This window comes from Phascolarctos cinereus, unplaced genomic scaffold, assembly GCF_003287225.1.
Source record: "Phascolarctos cinereus isolate Bilbo 61053 unplaced genomic scaffold, phaCin_HiC Scaffold_3;HRSCAF=262, whole genome shotgun sequence".
In the NCBI taxonomy this organism is placed as follows: domain Eukaryota; kingdom Metazoa; phylum Chordata; class Mammalia; order Diprotodontia; family Phascolarctidae; genus Phascolarctos; species Phascolarctos cinereus.
The window spans coordinates 16,925,533-16,948,063 of NW_027555736.1; the positions used below are offsets into that span (position 1 = coordinate 16,925,533).

General features: G+C 37.2%; 1 protein-coding gene and 1 long non-coding RNA gene across 3 annotated transcripts in view; one reads left to right on the forward strand and one right to left on the reverse strand.

Annotated features, from left to right (window-relative positions):
* Window positions 1-22,531, reverse strand: part of PCDH15 (protocadherin related 15) — a 1,495,046-nt gene that overhangs the window by 1,455,538 nt on the left and 16,977 nt on the right. The window lies entirely within an intron of this gene.
* The window catches only part of LOC110202482 (uncharacterized), a 39,731-nt gene continuing 20,452 nt past the window's right edge, over window positions 3,253-22,531 (forward strand). For both annotated transcript variants that reach the window (XR_002322735.1, XR_002322736.1), the window contains exon 1: window positions 3,253-3,537. This is a non-coding gene — a long non-coding RNA (uncharacterized LOC110202482). The remainder of the gene's footprint in view (window positions 3,538-22,531) is intronic.

Consider the following 22,531-nt stretch of genomic DNA (forward strand, 5'->3'; position numbering starts at 1 on the left):
ATCCATGTTATCTTCAGATGCCTTGTTAGAGTCTGCCCTTGGGAAAGTCACTTGATCCTCAATCTAAGCTTCTTCATTTGGAAATCTGGATTTATATCAATAAGCATTAAACAGCTATCATGCACCATGAACCATGCCAAGTCCTATGGATATAAATCCAAAAATTAAAGCCTCAAACCCTCAAGGAACTTATATTCTACTAAATAAGCAGACTTATACCGCATGCCTCACAGAATTATTCTGAAGGAGGAATTCTGTGGACCTTAATATATTATAAAAAACAAGAACCTTTCTTGATTGTTTAAGAGCATTCCAGCATCAAATCAATTGATGGAAGTAGGAATGGCTATCAAAGAGGACCTCATCATTCCTCTCTGGGTCAATACACTTGCCCGGAGCTCATGGATGGGTTCCTCAACTGAGGTCCTACCTTACAATGAGGACCCTAGGAAAGCACATTTAGGAATTTGTAAATGATTTACCTCATATTTGCCAGATGGCCATTACCATCAACTTTTTAAATGAGTTTTGTCTGAGATGGGGCTTGGTAGATATTGGTAGGGGGAGGGGAAGGGGGTTGTAACACTGTTGTGTGCTCAGGAAATGAAGACTTTGTTTTTTCAAGAGGTGTGGAAGGCCATCAAGGTAACATTCTGCTTAAATAGAAGTTGGCAGTACGTGATCTCACAATAGAAAAGAACCTTTCTGTCAACATATTAAGAAATCACTGAGTGAAGACAACCAATATATCTTTTCTATACCAAGATATTGGCCCGGGAGAAACATCCATGAAACTTGCAGAGAAGTAGCTGTTCTCTTTCCAGGAAGAAAATATGGCAAATATTCAGTCTTGTTATAGAAGATTACTACATATCAGTATAGCTCAAAGGGCAAGGGAAGGAAGGAGAACTGGGAAAAATATAGTAACGTAGAAAAGAGCATTAAAATATATCGCATACAGTATCCTTGAGACATCAAATATAGCTCCATTGAAAGAATGCATTGATGTAGTGCTTGCTGTGGATAAAGAAATGTTCTTTTAGGAGCTTAGAATCCAGTGCATCCAGGTGGGCATCCGGTGTCTGGGAATTGGATGTTTCTATCTTCTGTATCTGTATCTATCTACATCTACAACTGCATCTATAGCTATGCCTATATTTAGAGATAAAGATATAGATATCACTATAAAAAAAGATGACAATAGAGATCTATTAATATCTCTCTTTAGAGAGAGATAGGCAGATAGATCCAAGATATAGACAGATGGATACATGCAGAGTTATAGAGAGATAACTATATTTCAATATTATTGCTTTTCTTTGTAATCTTGTGTATTTTATTTTATGCATTTAAAAGTATAATCCAAAGAAATGTATCATAATCTTCACCAGATTGGCAAAGATTTTCATTACACACACACACACACACACACACACAAATACACAGGCACACAATGCACACACACACACATGTATGGACGTATTATGAAACCCGGTATGATGTGGATACGTCTGTGTGTGAGTGTGGTGGAGGAAGCGAGGTAGGACTAACATAATTATAATACGTAACATTATGCCATACCACAAATTCATTTGAAAAACTCAACACAAAATATTTTGTTACATTCTTTAAAATCAGTCAAACAATGAGAAGTTATTAATCACCTAAGTACTGTGAGAAATTCAAGAGATCCAAAGAATGAAATGATCCCTACTCTCAGGGAGCCTGGCTTCTACTAGGAGGCTATAAATATGGTGACAGATTTCGGATGTTTGCTAGCTGCGTCTGAATGTTTGGCATGTTGCATTTGTATAACCTGGGGTTGTTGGGCAGAATGCTGTGCTTGACAAAGTGCGTAAGATGCAGAGCTCTGTGAGCTGTTGGTGAGAGCAAGGGGCAAGAGCAGAGGAGCAGATGAGATGCATAGTTCTAGACTCTTTTTTGGGATCAACTTCACATATGTGAAGGGAGATAGAGAAAAAATTGACAGCCTCAGGCATATAGGGGAAGCTGGCTTCTCAGCTTGTCCTGATTTTTTAACTGGCTTCCTCAAAGACTTCAAGGAATTTCTCCTTGCTTGAAATCTAGGCCTCTATAATGGTTGACCTGAAGTCTCAAGTAGCTGCTATCTAAAGTGTTCATTTGTTCTTTGCACTTTCTGTATATTCTAACCTATTTAAATGTTTCATTTTTTTTTCCTTTGCTGTTTCACATGAATAAATGGGCTAACTTGCTGAGATAGTCTTCTGTATAACCTGCACTTGGTGGGAAGAGGTTAAGCCATCAGGTGCAAGGAGAGGGCAACCCTCCTGTTTTAAGGGAAAGAGACCAGGGCAGCAGACTTTTCATATTGAATGCATTTTGTCCATAAAGAAGTGATATTTACAGGAACAAATCAACATAATTCTTGTCCAGTAACCTTCCTGGAGTTTTGTACACTCATCCATGTAGTGCTCCTGGGAGAAGCTTGCCTCTTCTCCCTCTTAGTGTTCTGTCCTCCTCTTCTTAGCAGTGGCACAGACTTCAGATTATATCAATCAATGGTTCCCATAAAGCCACATTTAATCAACCCGCATAAACATACATGCCTTGCGTAGGTAGCACTCATCTTATTAATATAATTAAGTGCACTGGATTTTTCTGATTTTACACATGCCCACGCACATGGAAACATACAAAAGCAATCCCACCTGCCAGCTAGAGAGGGGGTTTTCATTCCAAAAAATATTCTCTCTCTCTCCCCCTCTCCCTCTCTCCCTCTCCCCCTCCTCTCCCTCTCCTTCTCTCTCCCTCTCCCTCCCCTCTCTCTCCCCCTCTCTCTCTCTCCCTCTCCCTCTCTTCCTCTCCTCTCTCTCTCTCCCTCTCCTCTCTCCTCTCCCTCTCTCCCTCGCCCTCTCCTTCTCTCTCCCCCTCTCCCCCCCCCCTCTCCCCCTCTCCTCTCTCCCTCTCTCCCCCCCTCTCTCCCCCCTCTCTCTCTCTCTCTCTCTCTCTCTCTCTCTCTCTCTCTCTCTCTCTCTCTCAAATTGAGGTGAGCCCTTGTGTGTAGCTCATCGCTCCCAAAGGTAGAAACCAGGAGGAGATATGTAACTTTTCATATTTTAAATATGATTGGCAGGGTAGGTTTCCCCCCAAAAAATACACAGAATGAGATTAAACGTTTTACACTTTTGTTTTTACAAGTTTCCATCTCTTGCACATCCTTCCTTAACATGGCTTACACTAGCTTAGGCACTTAGAACACTGCTGTGTTCTCTCATCACCATGGTTCCTACACGAGCCGATTCCAAAGCTGGGCTCTGGGGGAAGGAACCTTTACTCCTACCTTGTTTGTTACCATCACTCCTCCTCTTGATATAAGCAACAGGAAGACTGAAGCTGAGGGAAAGTGACAGAGGAGAATCCTCCCATGAGTTGACCTCATGATCTCCATACATGAGAGGGCAAAGATGAGAGAGAGAAGCCAAAATCACAGCAGCAACAGCAGCCAACTTCAGACGCGTAACACAGACAGAACAAGCAACATCCCACAGCACCGAGGTGTGTTGCAATACTTTACTCTTGTTTTCAAATATTTAAAACAGCAACAGCAAAAGCAAAGATTATTTGTTGTTTTGAAGAGTGTGACCCATTGGTTAGGGTACGTTGTCTTCCTGATCAGACCAAAAGTTTTTTGTTTGTTTGTTTTTTGTTTTTATTTGGTTTTGTATTCTTTTCTTTTCTTTTTAATCTTTGACTGTTCAGGGCCTGTGGAGGCTAATGAAAAAGTAAGCGAAGCGCTGGACTTGTAATCTGGTCGTGATTTCCAAATGAAGGAGATTTGGCTTCAAATCGTGCCTTTTGACCTTACGAGTACTTATTTGATCCCATGCAAATAAAGTCATATGGCTCTCAGGCAACTTTGCCTGGTCTAATCCATTCACTCCCAAACAGGGAACAAAACAGCATTGGTGGAGGGACTTACCATATGTGTTCCCCCAACTTCAATGAAACCACAAATCCTTCTATCTCCACAGCACACAACTAGGGACTTAGTAGATGGTGAGTCAGGGTTTGTTAAATCAAATTGCAATGCTTGGATACTCTCTGGGGGGTTAATGTAATGAGATAGACAAGAATTCTGTGCAATGAGAAGGCGGAGATTGGTTACATTCTCCTTGAGGAGAGAGATGCCCTACACAGAAAAAAAATCTTGGAGCAAAAAAAAAAAGTGCTAAGGCAAACTTCCCCACACAGCTTGCAGATAACAGGTCTCCTTGCTTCATTACTAATTCTTGGTGAAGGATCCAGGGATACCAGTAGCCTCTGTGCTTTATTCACTATAATCCTAAGAATAATTGAATGCTAGATTCTTAAAGTGCAAAGAGACTTCAGAAGGCATCTAATCCAATGTCTCACCCACTTTAGGAATCCCCTCTAGCTAATCTTTAAGAGGTGTTGATTCACCCTTTGAACTCCGCTCTGATGGGTAACTTATTATATAAGGCAACAGGCCATTTCAGAGGGGGAGAGTCTTAATTATTAGAATGCTTCCTCACTTTGTCAAAATTGGTTACCTTATTCATAATTACACTCTCTGTAATCCTTTTCAATTCAGTTTAATATGCCAAATACCTCTGAATCCGACTGACTTTCTTTCTGTATCTGCAGTGCACAGGATAGCCTGGCAACTGGTAGACACGATAAATGTTCATGGATGGATTGATTTTGTATTGTCTTTTTCTCATTTGAATGTAAGCTCTTTGAGGGTGGAGCCTTTCTACTTATATTTGGATTTGCTGTGTTTATCACAGTGACCAGCTTATAGTAAGTGAATAAATCAAATAAATGCTAGTTGACTGAATTAGCAAGTATAGAGATAGCCCAGAGTTGCTACTGTCTCCCCTACACCATCACCTTGCCTTCTGCATAATTTTTTTTTTTTAGGCAATTGGGGTTAAGTGATTTGCCCAGAGTCACACAGTAGTAAGCATCATATATTTGGGCTGAGGCTGGATTTGAACTCAGGTCCTCCTGACTTCAGGGCCTGTGCTCTATCCACTGCGCCACCTAGCTGTCCCTCTGCATACATTTTTAAAAACATTCATACTTAATCATCAGTAATCATGTTATTTCTTCAGGACAAGAATGTTATCTTTCTGCTTTTGTATCATTCATGCCTTGCAAAATGCTTAGCCAATAATAGACATTTTCAATAAATGCCTGCTGATTAAATGATGTGCTTCAGGCACGGCTAGAGGCAATACCAAAATAGTCCCTGACCTCAAGCAGGTTACACTCTCTTGCTACTGTTTGAAATTCAAAACTTCTTCTTTCTGCATATAAGCCAATAAACACAAATCTTCAGTAAAAGATATAAACTGTATTAACGCAGGGTATATAGATCAAAGACGAATGTGCTGTCCCATGAAAAACATTCCTTCTATTCATCCTTCAGTCATTCTGTCCAATTTAATAAAATGCAGCCAATATCCCTGAAGGCCTTACTATGTACTGGGCAAATGAGGCAAATCCCAGTCCCAGTCAAGAAGAACCTGGGTTTGCATCCTGCTTTTGATGTACAAGTGTATGACCTGGACAAGCTTCTTAAACTCTCTGGGAGCCACGCCTCATCTCTCTCTGCAATGTACAGATGAATTGCTAATCTTCATTGCTGAGTGGATTATCCTCATGGGGTACTCTGCTACACTGCTAAAAATCACCAGCTACATAATAGCTATATGTGTATACATAAAACATATGTGAATACATGTGTGTGTGTGTGTGTGTGTGTGTGTGTGTGTGTGTGTGTATGTCTTCACCCACAAAACAAACAAAAACAACTTTGGTGTGGTACAAACCTAGGGAATGATAGGCAAAAGCACTGCATGAGAGAGTGGAGAGATATTGTTTGATATTATAAATGCACATGATGATAAAGTTCACAGGTACCTCGGGTTCCTTAGATAATATGCATTTTCCAATGGAATGAATTTATTTTCATCAAAATCATAGCGTGTCTTAAAATTGCTTAGACATGGCTTATGACAAAAGTGTCCGACATACGAAGCATTTCTGAGGAGCTCCAATTCTCCATGGTACCTGGCCCTGCTCCAACAGATTAGCCGAAAACCAGCTTTCCCAATGTAGAACATTGATTAGTTGCAGTAAACTATGAAAGATATTATAAGCGTGAAGTTTCAATCACTTTAATAGGGCAGCAACTTATATTTTTGTGTTGGTTTATTGATTTGTAAATCCATTCTTTCAAAAGAAAATTCTACAGTAAGTCAGACTTTTTCAAAACAGAATTATTGTCCCACCTTTATCTCTCTTTATTATTTTTTAAATTTTATCTTGGGGGCATGGAAATGAGATATTTTAAGGAGAGGAGATGATCTGTGTATTTTCTCCTTTTATTCACTGTGCCAACTCCCTACCCTCATAATGTATTAGTATGTTTCCGGTGGTTCATGAAGCCTGAAATGATTTTCAAACTAACTCCAATAAATTGCCTAGTGTTAATATACAGAAATCTTCTGACCATCTCATATTAAATTAAATCAACATTCAAGAAACTTGTCTTTTTGATAGGGGTATGACTAAAAAAAAATTAAGGATTCTATTTAAACATGCCATGCAACAAGTTGTCTGAACTAAATTTTACATGTAGATATTTATTTCAATATTTGTTTAAAAATGGTTTAAATATTGATAATAAAATAGTCAGAACTTTCCTGTTATTGATTTTGGAGCTTTTGGTGGTACTCTCTTACCTATTAAAAGCTGACCTTTCAACCACAGAGACTTGATAATGGTAAAAAAAGAGAACGGCAGCATGGCTTAATGTAGGTTGTAGAGCCAATATCCCAACTCCCATTTCCACTGGAAGAAAACTGGAGCCTCAGAAGCTGGTGGCTAATTCTCCCCACCAGCGTCCAAGGAGAGTCTGTTGGATGGGGGAGGTTTTTTTTTTTTTAATGCTGTAGCTCACAAGTCCCTGCAAGTGTGATTCTTATTGCCAGATAATCAGTCTTAATTCAGTTTTAGTTAATCAGTAAACATTTAAGTTCCTAATGTGCCAGGCACTGTGCTAAGTGCTAGGGATACAAAAAAAGGCAAACGACTGTGCATGCTGTCAGGGAGCTCATAGTCTAATAGGGGAGACAACATGCAAACCATTATGTAAAAGGCAGATATCCACAGGGTAAATGGGAGATGATCTTGAAGGGAAAGAATTAGAGTTAAAGGGAGAGAGAACAGTCAGGAAAGGCTTTTGGTAACCAGGACTTGAGGAAAGCCAGGAGTCAGAGATGAGGAGAAAGAGAATGATATGCACTGGGGACAGTCAATTAAACATGCCCTTCGTCAGGGGATGGAGTACTGTAGTTAAGCAACAAGGAGAAGTCACTACAGGGCATCATAGATTAGGTGGAGACTAGATATCAGGACGTAGGATTTCATTAGTTCTTCATTCATTAAGTAGTGTCAGCTGATTGGCTGATTTGATTAAGTGGAATTAGTTGAGTTTCTTATCTTTTCTCAGAGCATGACATGAAGAGGATACTGGGAGAAATTTCCATTATTGTTGTTCAATCATTTTCAGTGGTGTCCAATGCTTCGTGACCCCATTTGGGGTTTTCTTGGCAAAGACACTGGAGTGGATTGTCATTTTCCTACTCCAATTTATTTTACTGATGTGGAAACTGAGGCAAACAGAGTTAAATGACTTGCCCATGTTCACATAGCTAGTAAGTGTCTGAGGGCAGATTTGGACTGACAAAGACAAGTCTTCCTGACTCCAGGATGGGCATGCGGTACACTGTGCTATCTAGCTGCCCCAGGAGAAATTTGGGCAATGTAAAAACACGTGGTGTTAATAAAACTAAGTTCTGAATGACACATATAGCAATGTTGTCTTTAGGGAAAAGTTAAAGTAAGACAAATTCAGTATGCACATCTAAATCTATAAAGGAAAGAAATATTTATAACTGGTTAAGGTTTGACTTTTATTTTTAAGGTTTTTATGTATGTTACAAATTTTATAATAAAAACAAATTTTTGAAAAAAAGAGAGAAACCAGAAAATGGGGAACTTGGAGTCAAAAGGGTTTTGGTACAAAAATGTGTCTCTGGACACTTACTGGTCTTCTGGTCCAAGGCAAGACAGTTCACCTCATGAACCTCAGTTTCCATATCTGTAAGATGAAGATACTTATCGATACCTCACAAGGTTGCCATCAGGAACGATTAAATTAATGAAGTGCCCCACAAACATTAAAGCACAATTAAAATGCATATGTCATTGTTGTGCTGTGATTGTTGTTATTCTTACCAATACCACTACCACCAGCTCTCATGTATATTAAATGGTCTTCCTCTTTTCCCACACAGAATAGTCTGTCTCCAGCCCGGCTGCCTTTGCACAGGTGACTGCTTCCCACCCTCCAACCTTCCATGCCTAATATGAACTCCCTCCTCTTTCTGAATCTTAGAATCCTTCTTTCTCTTCCAGGCTTACCTGAGCTACCCCCTGCTACAGGAGTCATTTTCTGATCCCACTCCCCACTGTTAATTGAACAATTGTTGATACTTCTTTCCCAACCTTCATCTTCCTCAAGTATCACTGTCGTTTTCTGTTCAACTCAATGGAATATAAGCTCTTCATGGTTGGGAATATTTATTTTTTCTTTAGTTTTTATATCCCTGATATGATACGTATGAGCCTAATATAAAACATGTAAGTTCTTAATAATGATGGTTAAAATGATTTTTTTAAAATCCCCTTAAAGATTACAGGTTATACCACACCAGTTTATAATCTGCTGGTTAGTCTTACTGCTGCCTCTCTTTAAAAAGGGGGGAAAAAAAAACCCACATCATTACAAAGGATACTTTTTGGCAGGGAGCTACACCAGGAAATGAAGTGTAGATAAAACAAAAGACAATGTTTGTAAGTACTCCTATTTGTATTTCACAGACATATGTGGTACTTTAGGGTATAGTATATGGAATGTCTAAAAAAAAATAAGTGCTTTATTATGAACTTAACGTTAAACATAAATAGAAATAACTTTAGTTGCTTAGTAACTATTTACATTTAAATTAATTAATTTAAATGCATCAAGTATCTCAACTTTGAGATTTCTTTCCTCTTAGGGCCCATCAGGATTCTCAATCAACTCATTTTCCTTTGCTTTTCCTCCTATGATCATAGTATATTTAGCCTCCTTGTCTCTCTTCATGTCTTTCTGTCTTAGTCTCTCAGTCTCTCTCTCTCTCTCCATCTATACCACAAACACACATAATCATAATTATATTTGCCTTGCAGCTTTTCAGATGGATTTTTGCAGTATTCTAATTCTGCAAAATTGCCCAACTTAATTGCTTTATTGGATACCAGCACCTTCATAAACCACAATTTATTTAACCATTGTTGGACACTTAGCTTGAATTTCTTGTTTTGTTTTGCTTATTTGTTTGTTTTTACTGTTGGTGATTTGTGTTTCACATTATTAATTTATTTCACTAAACTTATTGTGAGTAAATAGAATTAAATTTAAGACATTTGTTATGAAATAAATTTAAGCTGTGGCCGACATTGCTACTGTAGCATTTTGATCTGTACATAGGTCTGATGTATGAGGTGAACCAGTCCTCAACATCTCCTTACGCACCCACCTTTGGATGGTGGGAATTGCTGGTCAGGTTCAATCACCCCTTTTCTCTTCCCTTTGGGGAATTCCTATTTTTTAGTCACCTGTGTGTTTACAGTGGAAAGGCGGTAAGAATCGATTTAGGCTATATATCCCAATAGCCTATCTTGTCCCAGGCCAGGCTGCAAAATGTCATTTTGAGTCATTTGAGTTTGAGGTATAAAAGAAAAAAAATAAATGTTTGATGCATTTTAGTATTGACCTTTGAAAAGTTTATTTAAAAAAATGAATTAACCAAAGTCATGAGATTGATTATTCATTTGGCTTATTCCCCAGCCAGAAATTTTGGGGCACAATATTTGAAGCTTGATCTCCCCAACATTTAAAGGGGAGGTTTGAATATGGTTGTAGAATTAGTTGTAAAGAGCTAGGCCAGACATTCTTGTTTCCCTGGAAAATGAGAGATGGTTGTTTTCTGAAACCTGAGGAGACTTTGCTTAAATGTATGAAACATTTCCCCATCTACATCTCTCTCTCTCTCTCTCTCTCTCTCTCTCTCTCTCTCTCTCTCTCTCTCTCTCTCTCTCTCTCTCTCTCTCTCTCTCTCTCTCTCTCTCTCTCTCTTTCTCCAACTTGGATAAAATAGAATGCTAGGAGTGATGTCAGAAAGATTTGTGGTGGAGACAAGATGGCAGAGTAAAAGTTGTGAGTTGATTGAGCTCTTCCCCAAACTTCTCCAAATAAAAATATGGCTCTAAACAAATTATAAAGCAGCAGAGTCCACAAAAAGACAGAGTGAAACAAATTTACAGCCCAAGACAGCCTGGATGGTTGATGGGAAAGGTATATTGTGCAGGACTGAGTTCCCTTACAATTCTAGATTTAAGATATCACAAATGGGACAATGATAGCACCCACGTCATAGTATTGATCGATCAAATGAGATGTCATAAATAGAGCAATTTGCAAAGCACTCTAGTAATCCGAGGTTCATTTTTACAAATGATGAAACTAAGTCACAGAGAAGGTACGTGATTTGCCCAAAGTTATGTAGACTGAGTAAATAAGCCTGCTTTTGACATGAGGGGCTTTGACTCCAAATTTAGCCTTAATATAAAGATGAGATAATACAAATTATAACAATAATAATAATGTATTATTAAAAACATGTAACTGAAAACTATGTTAGTTCTTTGCCTAATTCTAGGTTTCATCACTTTTTTTATTCAAATTACCATTAGAATATTTCAAATGCATATGGTAAATGTTTCCCTTCTTTCTTTCTGCCTAAGCTCTTTTAGCCTCAGAATAATTAAGCTTTATTTGAAATCCATAGTAGCAGTATTATAAAAAACTCATACTTTTCCATATCTTCTTCCTGGTCACAGATGTAGGAGAATGTGACAAATGAGAATCTCAGATACAAGAAAGAATTAAGTTTCCAAAATTCTTATTAGTTCAATGTGGACACCTAACCAGTTATGAAAGTCTGGATTTAAAAGAGATCTGGTAGGTCAAGTACCATGGTGCAAAGAGAGAGAAAAGAATGGAAATGATTTCCTGTGAATTCTAGTCTTGGCTTTGTGACCTAGGACAAGTTATTTCACCACTGTGCATTTCAGCTTACTTATCTATAAAATAGAAACATAATGTCTTTTCTGAGTTGAAAATTTTATGTTCCTATTATTAGTTCAAAGAGTTATATGTGTATATAAATTATAAGATTCCCCTCATAGAACTAGTCTCTGTGCCACACTAACTGTACTATATCTACCACTCACATTCTCAATGAACTGTTTTTGATCAAGGTTGAAACATTCCTACTTATAGCTATGATAGACTTGGTTTTACACCAAAGGATCCATGAGAAATAAAAAAAAATGGTTTTTAATTCATTATGGAATGGGGCAAAGGTGGCGAAATCTTAGAATCTCAGAGATAAAAGGAAACTTCCAGATCACCAAGTTAAAGCTTTGCAAAAAGAAAAATCTGCTCTATGACATTCCTAGAAAGTGGTATTAATGTCAGGAAATTGAAATGACCAATGAGTATATAATGGTTTATAATAATAAACATAGCTAGAATACAGAGCAGGTTTTTAAAAATATTTTTTTGAACTATTTTACATACATTATCCAACCTGATTTGGTTTGGTCATGGTGAAGAAACTTAAACATATTACTTTTAAAAATCTAGGCAAATCGGGAACCGAATTTGAATAACAAAACAGCCAACATCTTCACCCCCAGCTTTCATGCCCATCCCTCTACTTTTTGTCTTCCCCACCTCCACCAAAGGGAAATGTGCAGATAGATAAAATGGATTCTAGAACTTTCGGAAGACACGTACACTTGCTCGCCCAACTTGTAGGTCACCTAACCATTTTTATCTTTTAAACTAAGTTACTTAAACAATGACCATTTATACAGTGAAATACTTTTAAATTTTGCTTTGAGCGTATGAGGTATTTTTCAAGTTTCCTAAATCGTACTTGTTTGTTTTGTTATCTCAACAATGAAGCAAAAGCAAATGGAGGTTGGACAACCATTGCTTTGGTGTATGTAGTGAAGATTCTTTATTTTCTGAATGGGTTGGACTAGATGCCTACTGAAATCCCTTACCAATCTAAAATCCCTTGATTCCGTGAATTACATGATTGAGAGAAATCACATATGTTGGTACCACATGAGTGGATACAGTGCAAAAACATGCAATGAGGGCAGCATTCGAATTGTGGATAAACGAAATGCAAGTGGTTACAGATAGTAAACATTATTATACTATACATAACCATCAGAAGAACAAAATTACAATGGGAAAGATTGGAGGGGAGACATGACATGGTAAAACCTCTGTAGCATCCACTCTTTAAACTTTTTTTTTCCTAGAAAAATGAGACCTTTTGCAAAAAATAGAAGTTTTTGTCGACGAGAATACATTATTTATCTAAATCACCCATGAAGTACTTGCCATCCTCTAAGTGATTTGGTGATAAAACATTCTGCTATTCAGTAAGTCTAAATATTGATACGTTTGGGTTGAAAAGCAGACAACTGTGCAAGGCAGATAGTGAGGGCAGGCTACCACTCAAAACAATTACTGATATAGGGTCTGCAAATTGACCAAGTATCTAGGCAACTGCTTTCTTTTATTTTCCATATGATCTCACAAATTAATATAAACAATTACCAAAACAACTAGCACAAATAAATCTTTGAAGTTTGTGAAGCACTTTTCAGGCATTATGTGGTTAAGTACCTACTGTGTTCCAAGCCCTCTGCTAAGTGTTTAGGATAAAAAGACATAAACGAAACAATACACAAGGAAAGACTCAAGCCAGTGGTAAACTCAACCATCTGGGGACCTGCTCACAGACTCACATAAATCTAGCATATGTTTGGTTATTGTTTTTTTTTTTTTCTGAAAGGAAACAGAAAATGGTGCCAAGTTTCTTCCTCATTATCCTCCTGCTTCAGGCACAAAGTGTCTAAGCAATAGTGAGTGACTTTAGTAATCATGCCTAAAAAAGTCAGAATTTTAAACTGCCAAGCATTTGATTGTCATCACATATAGATAAAGTCTATTGCAAGGTGAGTTTATGACCTGACCCTGCAGTGATTGAACTGACAAGGCAAAAAATGAAGACCATGTATTAGATGAGAGTTAATCCATTCTGTTAATCTATTATTTTTTTTTTCTCCTGATTTAGTATTCTTAGTATCCTGGAGAGAGACAATCTGTCACTGGGGTGAACATAATCACATAACTCAAGTGATTAGGGGAAAAACCCATTAATTTACAACCAAGGGAAGAATTCACTTCCTTAAAAGAAGCTGACCCCATTGTTTCATGACATTATTTATATTAGTGAGTGAAGGACCATTTACATTTTTTTGGTCATGATTTCATTTGCATAAGGGACTCCTGAGGAGGCAACTCCATCTGCTATTGCAGAACAGCACTTTACTGTATTATACTTTTTTGCTTAGGACCTATTAAATTGATAAAAGAAGAAGGCACCTAACTTAACCCCTCATTGTCCCTAACAGATATTACAGGCTTCTCATAAAACTAGATATGGAAGGTTATATTACATAATCCTCATTGTGTCTAAGCTAAGTGACTTATCCACGGTAACAAAAGTAGTAAATTCTCTAGGAGTTTAAATTTAATCATATCTTCTGTTAAGCATGCCAGAGGGTGTTTCTACCCACAGGAGATAAACACACCATGTAATTAACAAAATTAAAGATCAAGAGTACATGCCAACCAAAACAACAAAAACGACTCTTGAAAAGAGAAATAATAGGTTAACAGAGTCCAGGGGTGGGAAACCTGAAGCCTCAAGGTCACATTTGGCCTTTTCGGTCCTCAAGTACAGGCTTTTGATTTAATCCAAACTTCACAGAACAAATCACCTTAATAAAAGTATTTGTTCTATGAAACTTGGATTCAATCAAAAGGCCACACCTGAGGACCCAGAAGGCCATGTGTGGTCTCAAGGCTGCAGGTTCCCCAACCCTTGACCTATTAATTTAATAGCCCCCCAAAATTTCCTTGGGGTAGCTAGGTAGTATAGTGGACAGAATGTTGGGCCTGGAGTCAAGGAAAGTCATCTTCCTAAGTTCAGATTTGGCCTCAGACACTTACTTACCATGTGACCCTGAACAAGTCACTTAACTCTGTTTGCCTCAGTTTCCTCATCTGTAAAATGAGCTGGAGAAGGAAATGGCAAACCACTCCAGTATCCTTGCAAAGAAAATACCAAATGGGATCACAAAGAATTGGAGATGACTGAAATGATGGGATAACAATAACAAAAATTCCCTACAAAAACAGATTTCAGTAATTGTTGAGAAATTTACTCCATTTAATTAATTGTTTTAAAGTCAAAGAAATACTGACTCCCTGCAAAATTTTTATTTTGTCTCTTTTTTTAAAAAGCAAAACCTCAACCTTCCCATCTACTAAGTATGGGCTAATCTTTTTTAATACAATCAATTTCTGAAGAATTTTCTTCAGACATACACAATATGTTCTCAGCACAGTAACTCAGGATTATAGCTCAATTGTATCTAATCACAGAGCTGTAAGATGAATTCTGATGATGTGTTAGGAATCCAATATTTGTGCAAAGGCAAGATTGACTGATGTGAGTCCAGCTGCGTGAGGTCAATCAAGTTCACAGACAGAAAAACAGAGGCTGATTTAAACTGTTGACTTGAATGCCCTTAGTCATGCACAGATAGGGGAACTGAATGGAGGCAGACTTGAGGGTCAGTATTGCAAGACCCAGAGTAGCAGAAGGAAGGCCCCAACATGTTAGGATATTTCAGTATTGGTTTAGGGCAGGACTGAGGAACCTGTGGCCTCCAGGCCACATATAGTCCTCTAGGTCCTCAACTGCAGTCCTTTGACTGAATCCAGACTTTACAGAACACATTTCATTAAGGGGATTTGTTATGAGACAAAGGACAGCACTTGAGGACTTAGAGGGTACATGTGTCCTCAAGGCCGCCGGTTCTCTACCCCTGTGTCTAGTCTGTTATGTCAAGAAACAAAGTGCAAGATAGAGGACCTAGCCCTAGATTTAGAGTTATAGCTTTGCTGCTTAAGAACTAACTACATGGCCTTGGGAAATCCCACTAGTTAAGCCTCAATTTCCTCTGCTACAAAGGAAGTGACTTAGACAAGATCATATCTATTTTTCCCTTTCTTCTCAAGACATCAGATGCTACAAGTGTGACCTTATGCAAGTCATTCTTCTCCTCTGCACCCTAGTTGAGTAAAAAATGGAAGAGTGAGAGGGGAAAAATATTATGTATGTGGTTGTTTATATGCTCTATATAGATATAAAGCTTACAATCACACATAAGATATCTATATTTTATCTATAGCTCTATAGATATAGATATCGTATAGTAAGGTCTATCAACTGATCACATAGAATTGTGAACTAGTCCATGCCTGGAATGCTCCCCTTCCTCCACTCCAACTACTGATCTCCCTGGTCCCCTTTAAGTCTCAAAGAAAATCTCACCTTCCAGAAGAACCCAACCCTTCTTACTTTCTTGTTAATTATTTCCTTTTTATCGTGTTCACAATTTGCTTTGAATGTTTTTGTTTTATTTTCATGTTTCTCCCCCATTAGACTGTAAGCTTCTTGAGGGCAGGGACTGTCTTTGTCCTCTTTTTATATACCCACTGCTCACCACAGTGCCAGGCACATGGTAGGCACATAATAAATATTTATTGAATTGAATGGTTCAAACATATTTCTGTCCTCCTAACATTAGCTAGGATCACCTTTCCTGAGGGAAAGGAAGTATTGTTTTTTTGTTTGTTTTGTTTTTTGTTTTTGTTTGTTTGTATTTTTGGAGAATGTGGTGGTAGTCCTTGGGGAACCATTTTATGAGGAAGGTTATTTTAGATAATAGAACACTGTGTAGAACATGGCAGGCAAGGCAATCACAAACATGGATTAAGTGCCTGCTATGTGACAGGCATTGTGCTCAGCTCTCCACCATAATAGAGTATTACATTCCTAGGGTCTAGGACAGTGCCTTACTTTGTCTTTGTATCTGCAGTTTCTAGCATAGTTAATTACACAGAATATGTGCCCCCTCCCTCACAAAAGGTTTTTTTTTTTTAAATAAAGGAATTGATCACAGGAGAATAATGAAATTAGAATCAGCAGACCTGTAAGCAGAATTCACTGTCCCTTCGTCACTGCCTTAATCTACTTTTCACTTCCCACACTGAAGGTGGGGAGAGATTGAACCCTTCTTCTCTCCCTCCCATTTTATCCTTGTTCCCTTCACTGGTGGAGATTTCAGTTTTTCTGTTATCTATAAAAGGTACTTCAAACTGTAATATTTTGCAAAAGAAATGTGTTTAAATAGGCAGAGGACACTTGACCATGCCCAGAGTAATCCCACCTTCCTCCCAAACAACTGCTTGGTTTGGGATGGGGAGGCCTAGATCTACTCCTCCTTCCCCTCCAACAACAGAGGAGGGTCTTGTGAACTGCCTGGAGCACAGAGGCTTTTGGCCTTCATATTTCCTGTTGACATACCGGTCCTACCTATCCTTAGATCAGTTTATGAGAGCCAAGGTCAGATGAATGTAGATTCAGATTCCTTAAGGGGACCTTCATGAGCACCCCAGAAATGGGAGAAAAGGACTTTGAGTAATCATGAGTCATGGGATCTCCCCTTGACACTTTTGGTATCTAAGTCTGACTGTACTTTCCCTGCCTCTGGCAAGTACCTGTGACACAATGTCATAGACTTTGGGTGGGGGGTGGGGGATGTTTTGTTCCAAACATTTTTAATGTTTCACCTTAATGAATACCCTTTCTAGAAGCTACTTAGGGCTAGCTGTCTGAAATGATCCTCAAATCATAATCTTAGGCTGAAGCTCACCAATAGGGAGTCAAAGTGATAAGTGTAGAATATTACCCTGATCCTAAAGGAGAGTACTGCCAGAAAGACAGATGTAGCCAAGGACTGGAGACTTAACTGGCCAGATGATGGGAATTGGGATTAGGAGCCTCAGAACTTAAATAGGCTTCACACTATGTGTGTTCATATCTAAGGAGAAAGAGCTGCGTTGACAAATATGAACTCATCTGATTTGGCTTTTAAAATCTAAGACAGCATGGACTCCATCTTTTTCTTCATTACCCTCTTTCCCATATTCTCTGGTCCAGTCAAATTGGCTGTTTCATGGCTGTTTCTTTGCTCTTACCATTCCATCTCCTGCCCTCTCTCTTTGCCTTTACAAGGGCCATCCCTCTTGCCTGGAATGAATTCCCTTGTCACCTCAGCCCTGAAGAACCTCTATATTTCTTCAAGATACTGTTCAAGCAGCTTTCTACATATGGCCATTCCTGTTTTCCCCAATTTCTTGTGCCCTCATTCCTGAAATACTTTGCAAGTTTTTACATTAAATTGGTACATACACACAGACATACATACCATATGCATACACACATATGTCATATGCATATACAGTATACACATATATACATACACACATACACATAAATTTCCAAGCTGTATTACCTGATGTAATGTAAGTTCTTTGAGCAAAAGAGTAAGTATTGTCTCTCTCACTCTCTTTCTCTCTCTCTCTCTCTCTCTCTCTCTCTCTCTCTCTCTCTTCTCTCTCTCTCTCTCTCTCTCTCTGTCTTTTTCTCTCTCTCCTTTGCTTCCTCCTTCCCAGCCATCTCACTTTGGTTAGAACTATCTGGTAAGATTTTTTCCTCACTTAAAGCTTAACTTTGCTTTGGACAGCTAGGTGGTGCAAAGGACAGAGCATTGGTCATGGAGTCAAGAAGAGCTGAGTTCAAATTAAGACTCAAATACTATCTGTGTGACCCTGGGCAAGTCACAACATCAGTTTCCTCATCAATAAAATGTAGAAAATAATAACAACTACCTTACACTGCTGTTGTGAGAATCAAATGTTAAACATTATTATGTATGTAAAATGCTTTGTACAGTATCTGGCATGTATTGAGCACTATATAAATGTTAGTGATGATGATGATGGTGATGATGATGATGATGATGATGATGATGAGAACGATTTCACCCCTTGTTCCTAGGTTTACCTTCTAGGGCCCAGCAAAATAATTCTAATTCCTTCCTTACTTGACAAGCCTTCAAATACTTCAAAATAGTAGTGTATTTATATTTCTCCATATAATTAATTCTCATTGAATTTAGTGGTGTGACCTTAGGGAAATAAGATATTTTCTTTTAGTTTCTCAGTTTTCTCATTTACAAAATGTGAGCTAGTAGATGAAATCTGAGGCCTCTTTCCTATTTCCTGTAGCTTTATGTCCCATTCTCCCAAACAAAGATGCCAAAGCTCTTCTACATCATAGTAGAAATACCTCTCTATTTGCAGCGAGAGGACTCGTGTGCAAATACTGGCTTTGCTGATTAATACCTATATGACCTTGGAGCAAAGCTTCTTTTTTTTTTTTTTCTTTCCTTCTGGGTCTCAGGAGAATAAGAGGCTTCATTCCAGAACATTTAAAGTCTCTTCCTTTTTGAAGAGCTTTGAACTAAACTTTTTATGCTAATAGTAAAGTTTCTTTCATCTATGAAGGTATCAGGGTGTAGTTAATGCCTCCTTGGGTTGACTTATCTTTTTATAAGATGAGGAAAAGTTGAAAAAAACAAAATACATAAGAATATCAATTTTATTTAAAATGTCACTGAAACCTCTTTGTACTTAAATTAGTAATATTTTAGTGACCGAATATTCATCATTTTTTTTAAATTTTGGTTTATTAACTTGAGATGAATGAATTTTAAGTATTGTTTCTTAATTCTACTTACTTTAAATGACTATGGTAGATAGAAAGTAGAAGTAGGTGTCTTACAGAAAGATAATTTGGGAAGTTCAACATCAGTTAATTTTATTAAATTCTAATTCATTTTCAAGTCTTATTAACCAATCACATTTAGATTCTTGATAAAATCTGGCTACTCCATTTTTGTCTTCCTAGTATCAATTAATTGTTGTTGAAAACTAATAAAAAAAGTACTTCATTTCTGTATTTTCAACAAATGAATTAAAAATTCACTAAACCATTTTGTTTGGAATAAATTTAAGCTCAAAATAGTCTCCTTTTTTTTTCTTTAAATGTACATACAAAGTTGTTTTTTTTTTAAATAGGAGACACGCTTCCAAACTTTTTTTTTGTTCAGGAATGCTCTCTCTATATATTAAGTTTCTTTACAGAAAAAAAAGAAAGTAAAAGCATCAGCCACTTTCTTACTCCTTGATAAATGTCACCCACTTCATGAAAGCACTGATAAAGTGTCTTTATTTAGAAAATATCTGATTGTTAATATAGTAACTACACCACTTGTCATCTCAGTGAAGATCAGCAAATTGTGAGTTCTTGCCTTTCTATTTTCAAAGGGTGTTGAAACTTTGTTAAATCTGATGACTACTTTAGCACCCAGGAAGCCTCTGTTATCTGGGATACGCAGTGGTATTTCCATCTTTCTCCATCAAAATGTGGTTGACCAAAATCTAGGATCGGATCAGATAAAGTGTTGTCTCTGCCATTTTCTTGTGGTTCACTTGTATTTATAATATGTACATTATTTTTACTCTGAGACTTCTTTAAAGAGATTTTTTTTTTAAATCTATTTGTCCATTTTGTGATCATAGTGAGTAAAGAGCTAGGCTTAGAAACAGGAAACTATGTTGAAATCCTGCCTCATATTCTTACCAGCTGAATGACCCTGGGAAAATCAATTAATCATTTTCAGCCTCAATTTCCCCACATGAAAAATGAGAGGGTTTTAATAAAGCAAAAACAGATGAATGAGAAGGCCTTTCTTTGTTGTATAATCTCCTCCTCTTCCCTCAGGATACCTCACTGTGATATTTAATGTATTTATTTTGGAAGAATTGAGCCTGGATGGACTGCAGAATGTGAAATTAAGATTCAGATTCCAGGGAGCATGAATTCCTAGTCAAACCTCGGTTGCCTTTGATTTCTATGTTTCTGTATTCAACAGCTTACGAAATAAAACAAAAAAATAATGGAGGTCAAGTGGTATGTAAATCAGTATATTAAATATTAGAACATCATTTTCTCTGCAAAGATTAAATTAAATGAAATATTTTTATGTTTTCTTCATATACTCTAATGAATCATCTTGGGCACCCCATTTGCAGACCACTAAAAGCTCATTCAACCATTTCTTTCAACTCTATGTCACCACGGAAAGTAAAACCATATCTAGAATACTGTTCATCAATTTGGAAAGCAAAGATATTAACTGCATGAGAGTAGGGTCAAATTATAAAATAATACAGTATTTTTTAAAAATTATAACTCCCCAATACCTTTTTTCAGGTAAGGGAGGAATTTTTTTTAAAAGTCCTTGCGGTTACTCATTTTTAAAAATCTGGTTAATATTCACATTTAAATTTCTCAGTTATTATTGAGAAAGAAACTAACAATCTGGCTTCTGTTGGCATGCCAGTATCAATGTTGTCAATGCATCAAAAAGCAGGTTATGGGAATCCAAGGACCCTCCATTTTTTTTGTTTGTTTGTTTGTTTTATTTTGTAAGCTATTGAATACAGAAATGTAGAAATCAAAAGTAACTCAGGTTTGATTCGGAATTCATGCTCCCTGGAATCTGAATCTTAATTTCACATTCTGCAGTCCATCCAGGACCAATTCTTCCAAAATAAATAAATTAAATATCACAGTTAATAATGAGATATTGCTTGTGAATCAAGCTAAGCATCTGTCTGCTCTGCATAGCTATTGATCATCCTGCAAGCTGTCTTCTCATCACACGATTCTTTGCTTAACAGGAAAAAAAAAAAGATCCAGAGCCCCCAGCTACATTAACCTAAGCTTTCTTTCCAAGGACTTGGCTCACATAGTAGGGAAATTCAACCTGTTCCTCTTAATATACTGCTATTATCTAGTAATAATACAATGTCACCTAGAAATTGACAAAGTGAATAATTTAATTTTTTACTCACAATTCTAATGGTCAACTCACATTCTAAATATTCTCAGATTCTTAATTCTGGGATAATGGAGAGTATAGGAAACTGAGATTCTGAAAGATTCTTATCCTGGCTCTGCTATTAGACTCTTGAGATAGTATCACTATAACTTGTTTATAGGGTGAAAAAAGTAATAAAGCATTGTTATAAAGTAAGTTATAAAGATTTTATTCCTCAACAGCAAATTTCCTTTTGCTAATTCAGGTTGTGTGATCTGTTATAGTACCAGTGAAAAGTCAAAAGACTAGAAGAATGTCACTTCATGTTAGTCCAGTAAATCAGCAGAATTGTAGACAGATATAACAGAATCGTTGACTATGAAGTGTATGGTCTTCTCAATATTGTTCATTATTGTTATTTCCTATGACACAGTCATTTTCCATTATATTTATGTCCCACAATTGACTTAGCCATTCCCCAATCAATGCTCATTTACTTTGCTTTCCAGTTCTAAGGAAGGAATATCATTGCTTAACTTTAATAAAAATTAATAATAACTAATATTTCTATAGTACTTAATATGTGCCAGACACTGTGCTGAGCACTTTATAATTACTATGTCATTTTACCATCACACACCCTGTGAATTGTAGTTCTATTATTAGCCTTATTTTACAGATGAAGAAACAGAGGCAAAGGGAAGTTAAGTGACTTTTCCAGGATCATGCAGTAAGTTTCTGAGGCAAGATTTTAACTCAGATCTTCCTGACTCCACTACCCATACTCTATCCCCTGAGCCATGTAGTTGGCAAGCAAATGGATGATATCTGTATTTGATAATTATAATAATATCTGGGGGCTATGGAGGAGAATTAGGGAGTTACATGTGTTGTCACTGGTAAAGAAAGTTTTATTGAGGAGTAATAGAAATAAGCACCTTATAGTAACTGGTTTAAAGGTGAACTTCCACTCCATCTTGCCTGGACTTGGTCTTCATGTCATTTACCAGGCACTGCTAAAATCATGCCACCTAGTGAGCTCTCTTTTATATGTTGTCTTCCCCCATTACAATATATATTTCTTTAGTCCAAGGCTTGGCTTCCTCATTATTTGATGCCCAGAACTTAGCACAGTACCTGTTGCATAATAAGCAGTCATGCATTAGCAATCATGCATTATAATTTTGGAGTAGGAGATCTTTAACTTTTTGGGGGCAGTGAGAGGGGACATCATGAAAACCTTGAGCATTATGTTGGAGCCTAAGAAGCCCTTTTGTAGAATAATTTTTAAATGCATAAAGGACAGTACACAGGCTTACAAAGAAACCCAATCATATTTCAATACACTTAACTATATATATTTGTATATAAATATATCTGTATCATATGTATGTATAAA